Raw genomic sequence first — 20,109 nt, 5'->3', positions numbered from 1 at the left:
TATTTAATTAGTTTTTCTAAAATTTTCGTTGCGTTCTTTTTTGTCTGCGCATACATATATGTATGTATGTATATATCTATGTATGAATGTGTGTATGCATGTATGCGTGTGTGTATGCATATATATGTGTATGTATGCATGCGTGCACGCTTGTATGTATGTACCCGGCATGTATCTGTGTAACATGTATGTGTGCATGCATATATATATATATGTATGCATGTGTGCACGCTTGTATTTTGGTATGTATTCTGCATATCCATGAGCATATGTGTTCATGTTTGTGTGTGTCTTTGTGTACATGTGTGTGTCTGTGTTTATGTTTGTGTTTGTGTGTATGTGTACGTATATGTGTGACTGTATATGTGTGTGCGTATTTGTGAGTGTACTTCTGTCTTCTTGTGTATATATGTTTGTATGTGTCTGTGTATGGGTTTATGTGCCCATATAAACTTTAGGTATTGTGGTATGACACCTATGTATATTTCTTAGAGTCAATGACTTTGAAAAGGTTGCAAAAAGCAAAGAAAACTTTTAGTAAAAATGAAGTAAATGAAAGGAAATCAGTCCGGTAAGTTTATTAAATTATAAGGGACTAAAAGAGAATGACACTCCCTAGACACAATAAAATATGCTTCAGCACACGAATTCACATAAAGAATCTTGCAAACCAAATACAAAAACGAAACATGTTCTACTGAATTCGCTTAAATATGTTGTTATTGTTATTTTTGTTGTTGCTGTTGTTGTTGTTGTTGTTGTTGTTGTTGTTGTTGTTGTTGTTGTTGTTGTTGTTGTTGCTGCTGCTGTTGTTGTTGTTGTGGTTGTGGTTGTTGGCTATGTAAGCTTTAAAAGAGTAGAAGGTAAACAGTGTGAAATCAGAGGAAATTTTATCTGATATTTCTATTACAGTGATTACCCGCCTATGACACACACTCGAAATTTGGCGGTGATTTTCATCTGAAAGTGTCGCAAATGAAAAAAGATGATATATTTGGAATCTTTGATAAAATGTAAAAATGGATTTTTTAGTATATTATAATCCTTTCTAATATAGGCACGAGTCCTGAGATTTGGTGGGAGAGGCTAGTTGATTACATCAACCCCGATATTTAACTGCTACTTTATTTCATCTATCTCGAAAGTATGAAACGCAAATTCGACCACTGCGGGATTTGAGCTTAGTACGTAAAGAGTCGGAAGAAATGTCACTAAGAATTTTGTCCGGCATGCTAACGATTCTAAAGGTCAATGGCCTTTATATATGTTATAAATTAATTGTAGACAGGCATTAGGACTACGGAACATTGACTATTAACAGAAGTACTAAACCTTAATAAAACACTGTGAAAGTGTTTTTGTTTCATTATTAAGCAATAGAGAATTATTTATTTGGCAAAAATATTTGAGATTGTGAAACATTTGGGAACTGCTGTTCCAGTGGGATATGTGACCATGTAGAGTTTCCTGAGTTCACTCTTAAATACGCAGTAGAGATGGAGTATAGTGGACCAAATCGTTCGACCTCAATACATACTTAAAAATAATCCTTTTTCTTTCTATTTCCAACAAACAATACAGCCTGGTATGCATCTTCAGTTTTCATGACTTCAATGAGCAAGAGATAAATCTTTTCCAGTATCACACTCAGATACAATCGAAGCAAATTTTTTAACAAGCGCAAGTGAATCCCCGATTCAACAGTGTTTATTGACGCTGTTTGAAAAGGTGGGTTATTATCATACAGAGTTGAGTAACTCAGAGACATCTACTTGGAAAAATACTAGTTAAGTTTTTTTTATTAACATATTCAGTGAGGTAAGCATTAAAAAGTTAATATGAATAATTATGTGCTGAACAAACGTCACTCTTAGTCAAATACAAATATAATCATTTTGTTGAATAATTATTCGCAATTAACTTTTTAATTATATTAATTATTCCAATAAACACTTTTCGGTTAGCGAGGCACACATCACCGCACTTGCCGAATTCCTGTGGACTAATTTACAACTAGGTGGACTGAACTTTTTGAATGAAACACAATGCCAAGGACAAGATACGAAGCATTGACTTCATGTTCGGTCGAGTCTCTACTACATATCCTATCAGCCATCCACACTTTTCTCACAAAATATGACTAAAACTTAATTTTTACGGAACCCAGAGAAGGGAAGATGAACTCATTTCAATGAGGTTTCAACACAGAACGCAATTTTTTTAGTTAAATATACTATGACATTTTGCACGAAGCTCTAGCGACTCCTGGCCTGAACAGAGAATCAACTTGAGAAAAAAAAAACATACCATAACTTAGCTTTCAACACTCGACTCAAAAACAAATAAATAATCCTGTTAGATACAGCCCACATTCTACGTAAAACACCTTCAATTCAAAAGAGCAATTCACCCAGTACCCTCTCTAAACGACAATTAACATATATTCTACTTAATCTCCACCCAATAATTAAACAACTCATACGAATAAATATCCAACAATAGCGGTTCTTATAGTTTTTGGGGGTTTTTTTTTTTTTGTTACTGGAGCATTGGTGATTAGATAAAAGAATTGCAGACGCACCTCACATGCAAAGTTTAAAAATATTTTTCTTTAAATGTAAAAATTTGGAAAAAAATATAGAAAACGTTTGAGTATCTTACTTCATACTTGTGTATAACAAAATATAAACAGCACGCATTTCAAGATACTAACGTATTAGTATTTTTTTAAATTTTCTAGACTGGCATTTTCTATATTTACTAAGCCATGGAACATTAGAAATCCATGGAACAGTGTTTGAGAATCAACAGCTGGAAACAAATTACCACCCAAATAACACAGTACTTACTCTTGTAAAATGGACAACCGACGCTATGAAACATCCCACATACCATCATTAACACCCAAGCCTCATATTTTGCTCAATCAACATTTGAAGTAAAGCAACACGCACAGCTTTCAGTTTACAGAACAACCTGACAAAACACTATTATCACGAGAAATAACAATAAAAACTATACAACAAACAAAACAAAAGATACAGCCTGCAAATATATCGAAAGATCATGCTTCATGAGCCTCGGGAGTGCTAGGTGGCATCTGGTGGTGCAGTAGAAATTCGCATAAAACTGTTGAAAACATAAAGAATGCGTGTTTGTGTGTGAGGGAACAATAAGATACGAAATAGAAATTAACGACACTGAAGAAAAGATTTAGATATGACATGAACAGAAAGAGATGAAAAATAACTTGAGTCTAAAATCAATGCAGAATTTAGAATAAAGCAAAGTAAAATTGAAGGAAAGAGAAACAATGTTTATATTTATATACGTGTGTGTGTGTGTGTGAGTGTGTGTGTGTGTGTGTGTGTGTGTGTGTGTGTGCGCGCGCGCGTGCGTGTGTACATATGTGTGATTGTGTGTATTATTGCTTATATATATAATTACGAATGTGTCTGTTCGTATATTTATATATACATAGGTGCAGGCATCGCTATGAAGTTAAGAAGCTCTCTTTGGCACCACGTAATTTGGAGTTCAATCCTACAGCGCGGTACCTTAAGCAAGTGACTTCTACTATAGCCCTAGGTTAAACAATGGTTTGTGAATGAAGCAGGTAGGTGAGAGGTTCCCAACCAAGGTCCATATGATCCATGGGGATCTATATAACATTTTCTTTTTAAATTTTATGTGCAATAAATTGCTTGGACTTGTACAATACACAGACAAAAAATGGTTGAGAACCACTGATAGACGGAAACTGTGTGCAACCCATCGCATGTGTGTTTATATATATATATATATATATATATAGTACAAAGTAAGATAGGGATTATGGATGTAACCCACTATGGGATAGCATTTATCCAATATACTGTTGGTAAAGTACCCAGATTCTTAATACATAAATGTTTTTAATTGCAATGCAATTAATTCATTTATTGTATTAAACGGGTGAAGGTAAAGAAATATTTTTACCGTAAATTTATAATACAAATAAGAAAATGGAGAAACAAATTTAGTTTGTTCATCAAATTTAGTTTGAATAAATAATCCAACATTATAATATCCGAAAGTTGATGAACAAACTAAATTTATTTCTCCATTTCCTTATTTGTGTTATATATATATATATATATATATATTTACATACATGGATACATAAAGGTATATTACACACATATACGCATGAATGTACATGTGTATGCGTATGTCTATATCCACCACTAAAGCTTGAATATCTATGTTGGTTTGTTTACATCTTCATAGTTTAGAGGTTTAGCAAAAGTGAACCGATAGAATGAGTACGAGACTTAATAATAAGTCCTGGGGTTTGATTTGTTTGTCTAATCCCTTCAAAGCGATGCCCCAGCATGACCAGAGTCTAATGATTTAAAGAAGTAAAAGATATATATTGCGAAGCTATTGCACAAAACGAAAATAGAAAAGGTAAAACCCAGATGGGTCAAGTTTTTTAAAATGTTGTATTAGTTTAACGCTTAGAAAGAAAGAGCAACAACGTTTCGGACAGTAGTCCTTGATCAGAAAACTATATAAAAATGAAAAGGCTTTGGAATATATATATATACATATATATATATATATATATATATATATATATATATATATATATATATATATATATATATATATATATATATAATATATATATATATATATATATATATATATACTAGACTAGGCAACCCGTGACCTGTTGGGTCACTGACGGTTCAAGTTATAAAACATTGAACCTGATTTTAGCATTGCATTGAAATAAAAGTTATTTTTATGATGATCCAGTTAAATATTTCAATTCGTTCGTCTATCATAGGTCTGGTTTGCAAGTTCAGGTTTAAGGTTGTATTGCTTATTTACAGAATCTAATAGAAATAGAATTTCTGGGATAAACTTGAACTCCAGTAACAGAATTTAATTATGGCATATGTGCATACTTCTACAAAAATGCAAAATGAATTGTTATATAACGTCAAGGTAAAAGTAATGGAAACAATTTTCATTATATTATATATTCGTATTTCAAGGTTATGTTACTTTCGGAGTATTTTCTCATTATGCGCCGTTTTGGTTATTTATGTAGGTACCAAAAAAACTGCGTATCTCGGGAATCCGTGGTCTGATTTACGCGAAACTTGTTTTATTTCGTTTATATTCACATTTCAGGGGTAATTTAATGTCAGAGTAATTCCCCATTATGCGCCGCTTTGGCTGTATTAAATGACAGACAAGCAAGCATGCAAGCACGCAAGCACGCACGCAAGCAATCACAGAGTTTTAGTAGCATATAGATATGTATATTGCATGGGAAAATGCGAGCAAGAGAAATAATATTCTTAATATTATAAACCTGGAAAATTGCAGGACAAGTTATTACAGACGGAAAGTTCAGTACAACTTACTACGTCTAGTAAAGTACAGAACAAAAAAATTTTTACTTAAAATATTGCAGCTAAGGATAAAATTTCAAATAAAATATTTAGATTTAGATAATATTAGCTTTTATTAAAGCTAAAAAATTCATTACAAGTTATTACCTTTATTTGTTATTACTTGTTACTTCTATTAAAAATTAAAAATAGTTTTGCACTTTAAAAAATTCATTTGTTTAATTATTAATTGATAATTAGAAATTTGAAAATAAGTTATAAAAAATAATAGTAGTACATAATTAGTTAGTACAAAAAATAGAATAATACAAAAAATAGCTATATATTACAGTAAAATCTATCTATAAGAACAAATTCACAGTAAAATTTACTTGAGTTATTGAGTTATTGCGCAAGTATTGTGTAATTTATTGGGTTATTGCGTAAGTATAGCGTAATTTATCGAGTTATTGCGTAAGTCTTGACACAATGCCTACTTTTTTGCATAATGAATGTGCCTACCATATACAAATTTAATCTCGCTATGTGCGTAAGATGGGCGTGGTTTATGTGACTGCAATCCCCAACTCGAACTAGGAATTGCAATTCAGTCGAGCTTTCATTTAATAGTCTCTCTGTATGTTAAATAAATTTACAACACGGCTCATACTTCATCCCTAAACACGAAGAGAAAACAATTTTACTGTAGGTTTTTCTTCATTGTCGGCAGGTAAAACGAATGTCTAGTTTTCTTCAAGTCTATTTATATCTCATTTTTCAGATCCAGCCATGCATTAGCATCTTGTAACGTTACGACGACCTCTTCAAGTATGTATGTGTTTGTGTGTGTATAAATACACGCACACCCACCCACCCACTCCACACACACACACATATATATATATCATGGAACCTCGTTGGTTCCGACGACGATGGTTCCAGTTGATCCGATCAACGGAACAGCCTGTTCGTGAAATTAACGTGCAAGTGGCTCAGCACTCCACAAACACGTATACCTTTAACGTAGTTCTCAGGGAGATTCAGCGTGATACAAAATGTGACAAGACTGTCCCTTTAAAATACAAGTACTACTCGTTTTTGTCAGCTGAGTGTACTGAAGCGAGGTGAATTAATGTATTTTGCTCAAGGGCAGAGCACGTCGCCCGGAATTGAATTCACGACCTTACGATCTTGAGCTGAATACACTATCTGCTAAACCACGCGTATTCATTATGTATATATGTATATATATATATATATATAATATATATATATATATATATATATATATATATATATATATATATAATGTATATATATATATATATATATATATATATTATATATATATAATATATATATATATATATATATGTATATATATATATGCATATACATACATACATACACACATATATATATGGGGAGAGAGAGAGATAGAGAGAGATGGCTGTATAAAAAGCCCCTATTGATGAAAGTTCCTTAATTCAACTTTAATTTTGGGTATTGGAAATTTCAGTTATTTCATTTCATTTTCACTAAGTCCTCTTTACCTTTCCGCGCGTGTGTGTGTATGTGTGTGTGTGTGCGTGCGTGTGTGTGTGTGTGTGTGTGTGTGTGCGTGTGTGTGTGCGTGCGTGTGTGTGCGCGTGCGCGTGCGTGTATGTGTGTGTGTGTTTGTTTGGGTGGGAGTGTCTTTTAATCTAACGCATGGACACAACCACCAGACAACTCCTAAATTCAGTCGTGACTTTCACCTTTCATAGCAACTGTTCTAAAAGATTTGATGCAGCCTTCTCGCAAGACTATCACATAACCCTAATACATAAACGGAGAGGAAAAGTGACCCCAAATCCCCTTACCTGACCACGTGACAATCTTCAACCACTCAATCTGAACATTAACTTATAGTAATCTGAGCCACATTGTCGCTATCAAAAAAAATTTGATCCACCTACCATACACTTTTTAAAATTAAATATGAAACCGGTCAAGTTTGTATGTTTGTGTTAATATGTGTGTGTATGTGTGTGTGTGCGTGTGTATGAGCGTGGTAAAATTTTAATAAATCTTCATATATTCTCTGTACATCTTCAACTTCATTTATAGGAGGTTCTTAGTCTTTTATTAGATATCCCTCTAGGGCAGGGGTCGGCGAACCGGGGTAAATTACCCCAAGTAGAATAAAAATGAAATTTTGGGGGTTAATGAGGACTCATTAGACACAAGTAAAATTATATTTTTTTAAATGTTCCTTGTTATCTATGATTTTCTTCCTTTCGATCAAGGGGGTAATTTTGGCGTAAATAGATATATTTGGAGGTAATTGGTTAAAGAGGTTCCCCGACCTTTGCTCTAGGGAAAGGAAATTCCATGACAGTATAACATTGATACATGGATGTGGAGGTAAAAATGCGTGTCTGGGTAAATGTGTTTCAACGTGTGAAATGTGAGGTCAATGTATTTATAAAAAGCATGAAAATTTAAAGTGTATTCACGGGGGATGATAGTAATATTAGGCTTCTCACCTGCCTTACTGCAAGTTGGAGATCTTGCTCTCGCTTGATCCAGAAGCAAGCAAGAGCATTGTAGGTGAGAGTCTTAACAATGTCGTGCAAGATGTCGATGTTAAATCCCTGCGCAGGCATTGCTGATAGCCATAAACATCAAAGATAACATAGTTGTCAGTGAGGCTCATCCTCAACTACGACTTCACAGCCACCATGTGTGTGTGAGTGTGTGTGTGTGTGTGCATGTGTGTGCTAGTGTGTGTTAGTGTGTGAGGTTGTGTAAGTGTGTGTGTGAGAGTGTGTGTATGCATGTGTTCATGTACGTGTGTGTGTGTATGTGTGCATGTGTGTGAGTGTGTGTTTGGGCGTATGTTTGTGTGTGTGTATGTATGTGCGTGTGTGTGTATGTATGTATGTGTGTATGCGTGTCTGTGTACGTGCTTGTATGGGAGGCATTCCGATCATGACAGTTCCGTCGTCTCCGTATATCAGTGATTGCACTGTCCAATTCCTTCCATTTTTAACCCGTTGTTGATTCGAAAGAGGATATGGATACTACTTTTTGCATACCAAGTGACTTCACTATTTCAAATTCACGATACCCCTAATTACTTTTCTAATACGCATACGAATACACAAGCACACACTTCTGTGTGTTTATGTATGTCTGTCTATGTTTATAGCATTCCCTTGTCTTTACCTCCTACAACTCTCGTTGTTTTTAAATCTGATGGCGTGCTTTATATTTTTTCTCTTTCTGACAATTGCAACTTCCGCCTCTTCTATCTCTTCCTTCTCTTTCTCTCTCAATCTCTCTCTTTCTTCTCTCTCTCTCTCTCTCTCTCACACACACACACACACACACACACACACACACACACACACACACACACACACACACACACACACACACACACACACACACACACCTATACACGCACTCAAGTATGCCCACTAATCTGCGTTTACTTATCCTTCAAAACCAAGTTGATATTTCATCTTTTCTCGACGAAGTGTTCTGCTCGTAACGCATAAAAACATTCCATTTCCTGAATTATCTGAATATTTTACTGACACACAAACAGCACTAGTTTCTTCGGATCCTACTGTGAGTGTGAGACAGAGAAAGTTGGAAAGAGAGAAGAGTCCGAAAGAAAGAAGAGTTCGAGAGAGAGAAGAGCAGAGAAAGAGAGCTAATCAGTCAGACAGGGCAAGTATCTAACGTAAAGCGTTCTTCCAAAAACAAAAACACATCGGTAATAAGAGGATTGGCGGTAAAGTAAGGGAAGGGGGAGAAAGAACGACGGGGGGGGAAATGCAAGAAAAAGAGAATTTGAAGATAGGCAAAAAGTAAATGAGTAAAATAAAGAGGGGAGATCGAGCGAATGAGTATGTGAGTGAGGGAAACAGGAAGGGAAGGTTTTGAGAATGAAGGAGAGAAGGAGGAGGTATTTGAGCGAAAGAATGTGGGAGGGAGAAAGGAGGTTTTGAGCGAGAGAGGAGGCATTCAGTGACTGAAAATAAAATGGATACATGTGAATGGGAAGATTGAAGGAGAAAAACAACAAAGATGATGAAAGAATAAATTTGCATCAACACCACGCTTGGAGCACGTGGAATATGTGTTACTACACAGTTTCAGTCTAAAACAAAAATGGGGTGTGCACGAGAACATGTATGCGTATGCGCGTGCGCTGTATGTTAATGAGTGCTGCTTAGAGATTCCTGCAACACATCTTACCAGTAAGACACAGATTTACCACACACACACGTGCACATTTCGGAAACAAACTGGCAACTTACGATGTTTTTTTTAACTAGCGCTGTAGATGTTTGCTCTCTTTTATCGTTTATTCCAAGATGGTTTTCAGATTTTTAGGTTTTGAACGTAAGAAACTCAAACTGAATTTTTTTTTAATTGTTTTCCTGTTGATTAAGAACTGATTAAGGTTTACAGCTGCTATTTGATATGTTTTAATACCCATGTTCATAGCGAATCTAAAAGGTACTTTCTTTTTTTGTATAAGTATTTCGTTAGTACTTGAAGTGCATAACAGCATTTTTTTTGTAAAAACTACACAATGCGAGTTCTTTCTTTATTTTACACATATTGCTTTCGTTATTTTGACATCTGATACACTTATAACAAGATCCACGTTCCTTCTTTGTCGGTGTAATTAATATATAAAAATCACATTGGTAAAGCATTAGCCTGAAATCTATTATTTTTTAAGTAATTTTATATTGTTTAAAAACAACAAAATGAATACTTTTGGGGACTAATGTAGAATCGCACCCCTCCTGAAAAAATGCATTTTTTGGAAAAAAATTTTTCGGATCCCTACGTTTTTGATGTCGGAGATTAATAATATGCAAAAAAGAAAAAAAGATAGGATATCAAGGTTAGTGAATTGGCAGATTGTCGTGACTTGATCGTCGAACAGTCTACTTTGCAGTATTTGTTCTGGTTCCTTAGGATTTTGAGTTCAAAAACCACCAACGTCAACTTCGTGATTCATCTTTCTGTTTCAAATTTCGGCACAAAGCCAGCAATTGCGGGGGAGGGGGTACGTCGATTGCATCGATCCCCAGCACTCAACTGGTACTTATTTATCGACTCCAAAAGGATGAAAGGCGGAATTTGAACTTGTAACGTAGATCTGGACGAAATGGTGAAATGCATTCTGACCGGCGTGTTAACTATTCTGCCAGCTTGCCGCCTTATTCTGTGTATATACTGGTTTCAAATTTTGGCTTTGGGGGAGGAGTAAGTCCATTTCCATCAACCCAGTGATCAACTGGTACTTATTTTATCGAGCCCGAAAGGATGAAAGGTAAAGACGACCTCGGTGGAATTTGACCCTAGAACGTAACGGCGGTCGAAATGCCGCTAAGCATTTTGCCCGGCCCTTCTAACCATTCTAACAGCTCACCGCCTTATTCTATATATATATTGATATTATTTTATAACAGCGCAATGCAATAGCGATACCAATAACCAGCTGGTAGAACACAATATTCTTAATTTCTATGACATAGAAATGTCATGTTTTGTATTAAAAAGTAATCTACAGATGTGATCCAATTTGTGTTTGTGGATCAAAAGTTTTCTCCATTTTTTGATTATTTAAATTTGTTTCCTGAAAACGTTTTGTTTACTCTGTTGTTCCCCTACGAGCATAGTGTGCATGCATACCCACGCCCAGGGAGAGCACAGGTAACTGATACCGATAGTAAACACGGATATTTTTATCCCTTAGTCGAAGTAACGTGTTATATCTCGTTCTGATTGTCGTCTCGTTTTATGCGCTGCCGACTTAATCTATAAACCCTTACGAGTAAAAGAGGTGTTTAGCCTACGCACTGGAATTGATATGCTCAAATAAATCAAAATAAACCTCCACTTAAATAAAAGAATAGACGTATCGACTGTCACTCTGCCCACTAAATTTATGGTCGTATACCTCATGACAAGGACAATTTTTATTTCTAGTTATTAGCCTATATAAGAAATTATCATTGATATGAAGAATGGTGTCACAAATAATAGAAAGTTGTACAAAATGCCTTGTGGTATTTAATTTCATCCCTTGCTGGGGTTCGACGTTATCTTTCCCTAAAATTTTGTGTCCCTGTGCCCATGTTAGACATTGTTAATGATTAACCGTTTGCCTGTCCAAAGCAGTTTTGTAAGTATCCTAAATATCCTTACTCGTTTTCAAACATTTAATTAGCCCTTGTTTGATACATTCTGAATAACATAAGGTTTTTGTTTTTGTTTTTAATAAGTCCAAATTTACTCTTGAAGTTGGAAACAATTGGGAATGTGTATCAGACATGACATATTGATGCTAGGGAAATGCCCTGTGTATTACATATGATGCACAGGACAGGCACAAGACTGAACAGCAATGCGTTAGAATAAGTAAAATGTTGGACAAAAATGCCTTATTTCATTTAGTTATAGCCCTTTATACACTAAATTCAAACCATTTATCCTTCTCCTTTCTCCAAATCGATAAATTAAGCACCAGTCAAGTACTAGATTGTTTCAATCGACTACATGCGTTCCGCAAATTTCCTGCGTTGCAAAGTGCAAAGTGGAGGACAACTTTGCTGCATATCTTTCTAGATTAGGCCAAATAACATCCACATTTGGAAATACGCGCGCGCGCGCATATATATTTCCAATTATATTCGAAGTTTACTAGTCAATATAGCGCCTTACCTTGTGGTGGTAGTGCGATGTATCCACTTTTAAGTTTATTGCCATACATTTCCTATAGAATTCAGAGCCAGCACTGAAAGTTACGACGTTTCGTATACGAACACGTCTATATAAACAACGATATCGAATGTAGAGAAAATAGGTAATGGTCGTATATGCATATTTCGTCCATTAATATGCACGTACCAGTTGCCATGAATGTCGTTAATCGCTAAATTAGTCTATCCATTAGTTTTACACCGTTACACTTAATGGCCATTTAAGCAACGTGATCATGGAGAGTTAATGGTTTGGATATGGTGCTGACGAAAAAGCAATAACGCTTGAAATATGCATATACTCCTATTGCCTATTTTCTTCAATCTTTAATCACTGTGTTAACATAGACGCGTTGGTTTAAGAAAGTTATAACATGCAGTGTTGGATCAATATTCAGATAAAGACACACGTATACGTGCGCGTGCACACACGCACACATACACACATATAGAGAAAGAGACGGACAAATAACTAGATAGATAGATAGATTATGTGTGTGCATGCCGCGCGTGTCTGTGTGTGCCTTTGAGTGTGTGTGCGCGCGCGTGTGTGTGTGTATGTGTGTGTGCGCGCGAAGCCCTATTTAATTTCAATTTAATATATAGAATGCTTTCTTGAGGTAATTTCAGCCGTATTGTTGATCGTACAGAATAATTCCCTGTTATTCGGTATTTTTTTTTTAAATAATAAAGGTTCGTCCCCTGGTAACCCTCTCTGGTCGGTATTGTATGGAGAGTGGGTGGATGTGAAACTATTTTCCAAAAAGCAAAGAAAAGAAAAGAAAAAAACAAAAACTGTGTACCCACCGGCAAGAAACAAATACGTAACAAATGTCAAGACATTCCATCAATCAGTTACTACTCTTTTGTTGTTGTCACTGTTTTAGCTCAGCCTTCATTGAGCAGTCCTGTGACACGTAGGAACTCGACAAAATGATTTGGTGCCCACCCCACCTGATCTATTGTTCATGCTACCGTCGCTTACGCCCATTCTTTACATTCCCACATACAGTGATGAATTGTATGGTATGCTGTGTGATAATCTGGATATGTTGTTGTTGTTGCTGCTGCTGCCGTCTTTGCTACTGCTGTTGGGTTTTTTTGTTGTTTTTTAAAACTCAAATCAGCCTTGGTTCAGAAGACAAATAATCAAAAGCAATCCAGCAATTGCTATCCCTATTTTATTTCAGAAATAGTGTAGATTGGACTACTCTACCCGATGTGTCCTTTCGAGCCGGTAGATAGTTATTTCAGAAAGATTTGATTGATATTTCTAGTATGTCTAGCCTTATAAAAGATTTTTGGTAGTTCCTGAAGGTGTTATTGTTTAACCACATGAAAAGCTTAATCGGAAGAGTTGTTGTTTGTTGTGTTGTTGCACCTCCTCCTTCTCCTCCTCCTCCTCTACCTCTTCTACTTCTTCTTCTTCTTTAGCTTTGGTCAGTTCTGATAAAGAGAACCAAAGGCATTTTTTACTGTTGTTTTTCTGTTTGTTTGTTCTTTGCTTTGGGTTTTTTTCTATTGTTCAATTCAACCCGAATTCGACAACACCCATGAAAAAATACATTCCTTTCCAAATATAACACCTACCCAGTTATATCATCCTACATGTCAAAATTTTTAAAGAATAAATGAACAAATCTAAGTATTGTTAAACAAATCGGTTAATTATAGGTTTTTTTTTTTGTGTATGACATGAAAGATTCTGTAAACATTACGGTCGTTTATACGTTTCTGAATGACTACTTACTGGTTCATTGCAGTTTGATATCGCAGTAATAACAAGGAAGTGCTTACTTAACTCTTACTAAATAAACGTTACAAGGTACTTTTTGTTTCACGTCAACAATTATATCTCTCTAGATGATGCGTATAAATTTTGCAAACAAATATATCTGTGTGTGTATACATACACACACGTATACATATACTTGTATGTATGTATGTATGTATGTATGGATGTATGTATGTATGTATGTATGTACGTATGTATGTATGTACGTATGTATGTATGCATATATGTGTGTATATGGGAATATGTGCGACGGGCGCCAACACAGACACCTTTTACCAAATTACGTTCTCAACGAACTGGTTGATATAAGAATATATGAAACACTTGTCTAAGGTACCATTCGGGGGTATCGAATAAGGAAATATCCTATTTACAAGCGAACTTTCTAACCACACAACCATGCCTGTGACAGTTTCAAAGTATGTAGATAAATGATGAATGTCCTCTATATAGGACGTAAGTGTGTCAAATAAATATTCCTAAGAGAACTTGTTCTTATACTAGAGTACAATACAGATAAAACTACCTAGTGCATAACTTGTAAAAACGGTAAAGGCCTCTTCGGTGATAAATCATCATGGGATTGAACTTAGAAAGTTCCCCTATGAGGCACAAGTTCGGGCAAGGTTGTTTATGGAAGACCAGCAGTCGCCATACATACCACCTTCCCCTCTCCAGTCACCGATGTTATCCAAAGGAAAGGCAAAGGCCGATAGAGCTTGGCACCAGTGACATTGCAACTCATTTCTACAGCTGAGTGAAATGAAGCAACGTGAAATAAAGTGTCTTGCGCAAAAACACAGCACACAGCCGGTTCTGGGAATCGAACTCAATAACTCATGATTGTGAGTCCGACTGAGCTATATGCCATAACGTTGGTAAGGATGTGTCCCAGTCTGCTCAATTTGAGATGACATGGGTCTAAACATCAACATACAGTTACCTTGGTGGGCAAGACTGCTTCGTAACGATGTGATTCAGTGTTCACCTTAAATAAAAATCGTGTACGGTAGCCTCTTATAATGATGCCGTACAACGAGGATGCGAAGCGAACATCTTAACCCTTTAGCATTTAAATAGGCTAAAATTTAAATTTGGCTAAAATATTCTACCTGTTTTATGGTCAAACTGACCAGATCGTTCCTCTCACACCCATCCTACAATGTCATTGTAAAAATAAACAATCACATCATCGAAATATTAGATGCGTGATTAACTCAAAACAATGTGAGTAAATAAGCATCACGTTTGACAGAATAATCTGAATGCTAAAGAATTAAATACACAAATACGTCAGCTCTTTGACTTCGCTTTATAATGCTTTGTCTTCAGAAAGTAGAGCTGACTTCAAAGCCTGGTTTAAAGAAGATTTACTGAAAGAGTAAATAATTCCTACAGATTATTTTGAGTTCAATGCCATCTGGGTTGATCTTTACCAAATCTTTCCATGAGACCGATAGTGAATTGAAAAGAAAAACAGTGTCACTAAAATTATGGCGCCTGTTTAAGGTTACTTGAGTTACAAGAAATAACACTCAAGTCTTCCTCAAACAGTACCCAACCATCTTTAAAAAGAATGGAAACATAGTGCATTTCGAGCTGTAGCTTCTTACATTTTTTATAACCAAGGACTTGTTAACAATATTTCATGAAACAAGAGATTTTTACTAATGCTGTTATATAAGTTTATATTCAGTTACATAGTATAAATGGAACGAGGGGAATAAGGGACGGACAGTTGAACAACGTGAGATAAGAGGTTACAAAGTTCAAAAGGTGATGGACAAAATGTAAATGCCAAAAAAAGTGGGCACAGTGAATTGTATGCCAAATGAAAAAAAAACGAAAACGAAAAGAAGTGGGTTGATGTTTCGGGTGAAGGCTTTATCAAAGTAGACAGAAATAAGTAAGAAAGAAAGTTACATATAAGTTGTAACTGAGAAATGGAACTGAGAAAATAAGTTTGTTGCTAGTTAATAGCAATAGCATGTTGAGTAGACAGACAAAATACAAGCCGGCTGTCCGTGAAAAATTCATTTAAATAAAAAATTTAATGAATTTTCCCACAGGGACGAACACGGTAGCATCAACAATATGCTGAATTTCAAAGGCGGCGAGCTTGCAGAAACGTTAGCACCCCGGGGCAAATGCTTAGCTATATTTCGGTTGTCCTTACGTTCAAATTCCACCGATGTCGACTTTGCCTTTCCTCCTTTTAAGGTCGATAAATTAAGTACCAGTTACTTACTGGGGTCGATCTAATCGACTGGCCCCCCTCCCAAAAATTTCGGTCCTTGTGCCTAGGGAAGAAAAGAATATTCTGAATTTCAGCTTCGGTGGTAGGCAATTTTAATGGAAATGTTGTTTTAAATAGCATCTAAAACAAATTAGATTAACTCTGCAGATTTGGAAACAACCTTATTATTAGGAAAATTTTTTATTAAAGGCTGGGAGCTGGCAGAATCGTTAGTGCGCCGGGCCAATTGCTTAGCGGCATTTCGTTCGTCTTTACGTTCTGAGTTCAAATTCTACCGTGGTCAACTTTACCTTTCATCCTTTCGGAAGTCGATAAAATAAGTACTAGTTAAGCACCGATGTAATCGACTAGAACCCTACCCCGAAATTGCTAATCTTGTGCCAAAATTCGAAATCGATATTTGGAAATTTTATCTCTGACTGTCTTATCGTTAGTACTTATAAATATTACATAGCGCAAAGCATCACCTTGAAACCTCGAACACCGCTCACACGTAGAAACGTTGGGTTAGCTTTATAGGTATCCAAGTAAAACAATGTACTGGGTTTATCATACATAACTGCAGTATACATAGATTAGCATTGAGTCTCTAGATCATGGGGGAGCCCCGGACAACTGTTCAGTGTGCTCATGCCTCAAGATGGTATTACTCATTGATCCTCCCACTAGTATTTTACCGGAATACCAAGAGTCCACCGACCACAAATCACAAACCACTGATTTCATGCTACAATCATCCTACGTCTGAATTTAAGATCGATGTTTAAGGTTAGTGCGCTGTTTAGCATAGAGCTGTTCATCCAAGGCTAAATGATAACTTATTTATCGATTCAATTAATTATCCTACATTTCTTTGACCTCATTATTCTCCTGTCTCGAAATATTTAAGACTCTCAACCACTTTATTGATGTTTTTGCTTTATATATTTTGTCTGTTTGTGGTTTTTAAATTTAAGACATGGCGGCACCACAACTGCTACTTGGGGTACCACAACAACCCAATTGGAACTCATTGCTTTGCAGCATTAAATTTTGACCTTAGCTGACACGAGAACAATTAAAATATTAGAATCTTGTCAGTTCCCTTACTTAAATATGAAAATAATCGTTTATTTGCTTCAGCAGTTCTCAAACTACACAAAGATCAGCTCAGTACGTCATGAAATTTTTACCTATATGACTTAAGGCTTTAGAAAACCCATAATAATGTCTGGACTTGTTGAAAACTAATAAAGCAAGATCGGTATAGTTTTCTATGTCTTTGTGGGTTTTCTATTTAATTTTAGCGTTAAATAATTTTTTTATTATATTTCAATGTGAAGTGCACAAATAAATTTTATTTTTTATCTCACTGCCCTATGAAGACAAAATGTGTGGGAACCATTTATCTATCTGCGTATATTTATGCGCGTGTGTATGTGCGTGTGTATATGTATATATATATATATATATATATATATATATATATACAAACACACATACACACACACACACACACATACACACACATCTCAAAAGTTAATAGACGCCTCATAAGTTATTAGATGTCTCTCATTACACCGTTTATTATCTATGTGGACACTATTTGACGCTTCAGACTTGTTAATGTATTATTTCGATTCACGTTATAGTACATTAATTGCTTGTAGCAATTAGCCATGCCGCGAACACCAGAAGTAAAAGACATTTCTGATTTTTAAAAGATGTATTGTTGATCGATCTGGAAGTGGACTTAGCCAGTGTAATATTGCACAAAACCTTGGTACTCCTATGATCACAGATAACAGAGTAATTGTACAATTCACCTGCAAAGGAAGGGAATCAACTGCAACCCGCTCAGGTCGACATGTGGTCTCTGACAGGTGTCTTAAACCTGTTAAGCGGATTGCTGAAAATAATCCCCGCTATAAGGCAGCTGGCGCTGCAGACCAACTCCAGATAGGTCGGAGTACATCTGAGCAGTATTTTCATCAACTTGCCAGAACAACTAAAAGGTAATCTATTTCTCGACCTGCAGATACCCAAAGAAGAAAGGAGAAATATATCTTTCAAAAATGAGGCTGTCTATTTACTTTTGAGATGTGTGTGCATATGTATGCTTTTGTGTATGTATCTTTGGCTGAGTACATATGTATATTTACGTGCGTATATATATGTATGTTTATATGAGTATCTTCATACACGCCCGTTTTTGTTTTTCAGTTCATATTTATTTCTTTACATGTCTGGTTATGTCAGATTATTTTCACATGTATTCAAATGACGGAAGAAACAAGTGAATTGATTACTGCAATCGAATAACATTCAATTTTTACACCGTGACGATCACGTCGTTTCGAGATTGCGTGCTTGTTGCTTGTTTGCGTCTTGTCACGCTTATTTGCCTCTCTGTCTTTATCGTCTGTCTATAAACAGCTCTAGCAGCAAGCATTTAAAGTATTTTGATATATTTCTTGTCAGTAGCAAGCATAACGGGAAACAGATATCAACAAAAGATAGCTTTCTCTTCAACACATATTCACTACGATGATTTATACTGAAAACGTTCACTCGTGCACACGCAGCACACAGCACACGGATCAGACAAACACGCACACGCAGTCAGATTTCACACACACACACACATACACACACACACACACACACACACACACACACACCACACCACATACACACGTGCACGCTGCGATCTGTCATCAGTCGTATATATTTAATATATCTAATGGAAGGTGATACTCCAACATGACCTTAGTAATGACGAATAAAACAAGCTGAAGACCTATAATCTGAAGTTGTTCGAAGGTAATGTGTATTCACATGGAGAAAAAAGGAGAGAAAGAAACACAGAGAAAGAGAAGAAATTTGGATTAGAGTTAGAATGACTGATTCATCAGAACAAATATATAACAATCTCAAATATATAAACAATAAATACACGTTGTTATTTTTGTACACACACACACACTCACATACATACATATATATATGCATTTGTATATATATATATATATATATATAATATATATATATATATATTATATATATATATATATATACATACGCACACTCACACACACACACACACAATATATATATATTAAAAGGTTTAGAGATGATGTACATGTATTATATATTAGAAGAAATGCGGTACTCAGAAATCCGGTTGGTTTTATATTTACCGATATTTATTAATATGTCACATGTTTTTATAAATCATATATATCATATATTAGCGCTTGCGTCCACTCTAGTGGAGTCGTCAGATCGAACTTTATATATATGCGTGTGTAGCAATAATAAATCTCTGAGCGAGATTTAAACATTTGCAGCACGACATCGTGATGTATATTTGCCACATAAAAAGGTTGACCCATTAATGACGCTGCTACTGTAGTTTATAGCCCCAGGAAGACATCTCCTCCAGTTGGCTATTGACACACTGTCTGTGCCCTATCAGTATTTGCAAAGGGAAATCATCGTTCCCATCTCCAGCCTGACGTGATACACACGGACCCGAGTTTCTGGGTATTAACCCGTCATCAGCGTATGACAACCACCTGCTGGCGATGAGAAGTGATTCTGAATGCAAATACATATACTTTTTCCAGTGACGAAAAGACAGAGTGTCAATAGCCAGCCCGAGGAGATGTCTTCCTGGGGCACCGCCTTTAGTCGAGCAAATCGACCTCAGGACTTATTCTTTGTAAGCCTAGTCCCTATTCTGTCGGATCCCCTTTTGTCGAACCGCTACGCTACGGGGACGTGAACACACCAGCATCAGTTGTCAAGCGATGTTGGGGTGACAAACACACACACACACACACACACACATATATATATATATATACGACGGGCTTCTTTCGGTTTCCGTCTACTAAATACACTCACAAGCCT

General features: G+C 35.8%; 1 protein-coding gene across 6 annotated transcripts in view; it reads right to left on the bottom strand.

The window, feature by feature from the left end:
- Positions 1-20,109, bottom strand: part of LOC115217082 — a 194,794-nt gene that overhangs the window by 143,012 nt on the left and 31,673 nt on the right. For 2 of the 6 annotated variants that reach the window (XM_036501707.1, XM_036501712.1), the window contains exon 2: positions 7,916-8,023. The exons of the other annotated variants lie outside the window; for them this stretch is intronic. The gene's annotated coding sequence lies outside the window, so the exon portion shown is untranslated. The remainder of the gene's footprint in view (positions 1-7,915; positions 8,024-20,109) is intronic. 6 annotated transcript variants of the gene reach the window in all.

The sequence above is a fragment of the Octopus sinensis genome, linkage group LG1, assembly GCF_006345805.1.
Source record: "Octopus sinensis linkage group LG1, ASM634580v1, whole genome shotgun sequence".
Lineage (NCBI taxonomy): Eukaryota > Metazoa > Mollusca > Cephalopoda > Octopoda > Octopodidae > Octopus > Octopus sinensis.
Note: the sequence above shows the minus strand (reverse complement) of the source record. Positions and strands in the feature narration are given on the sequence as shown.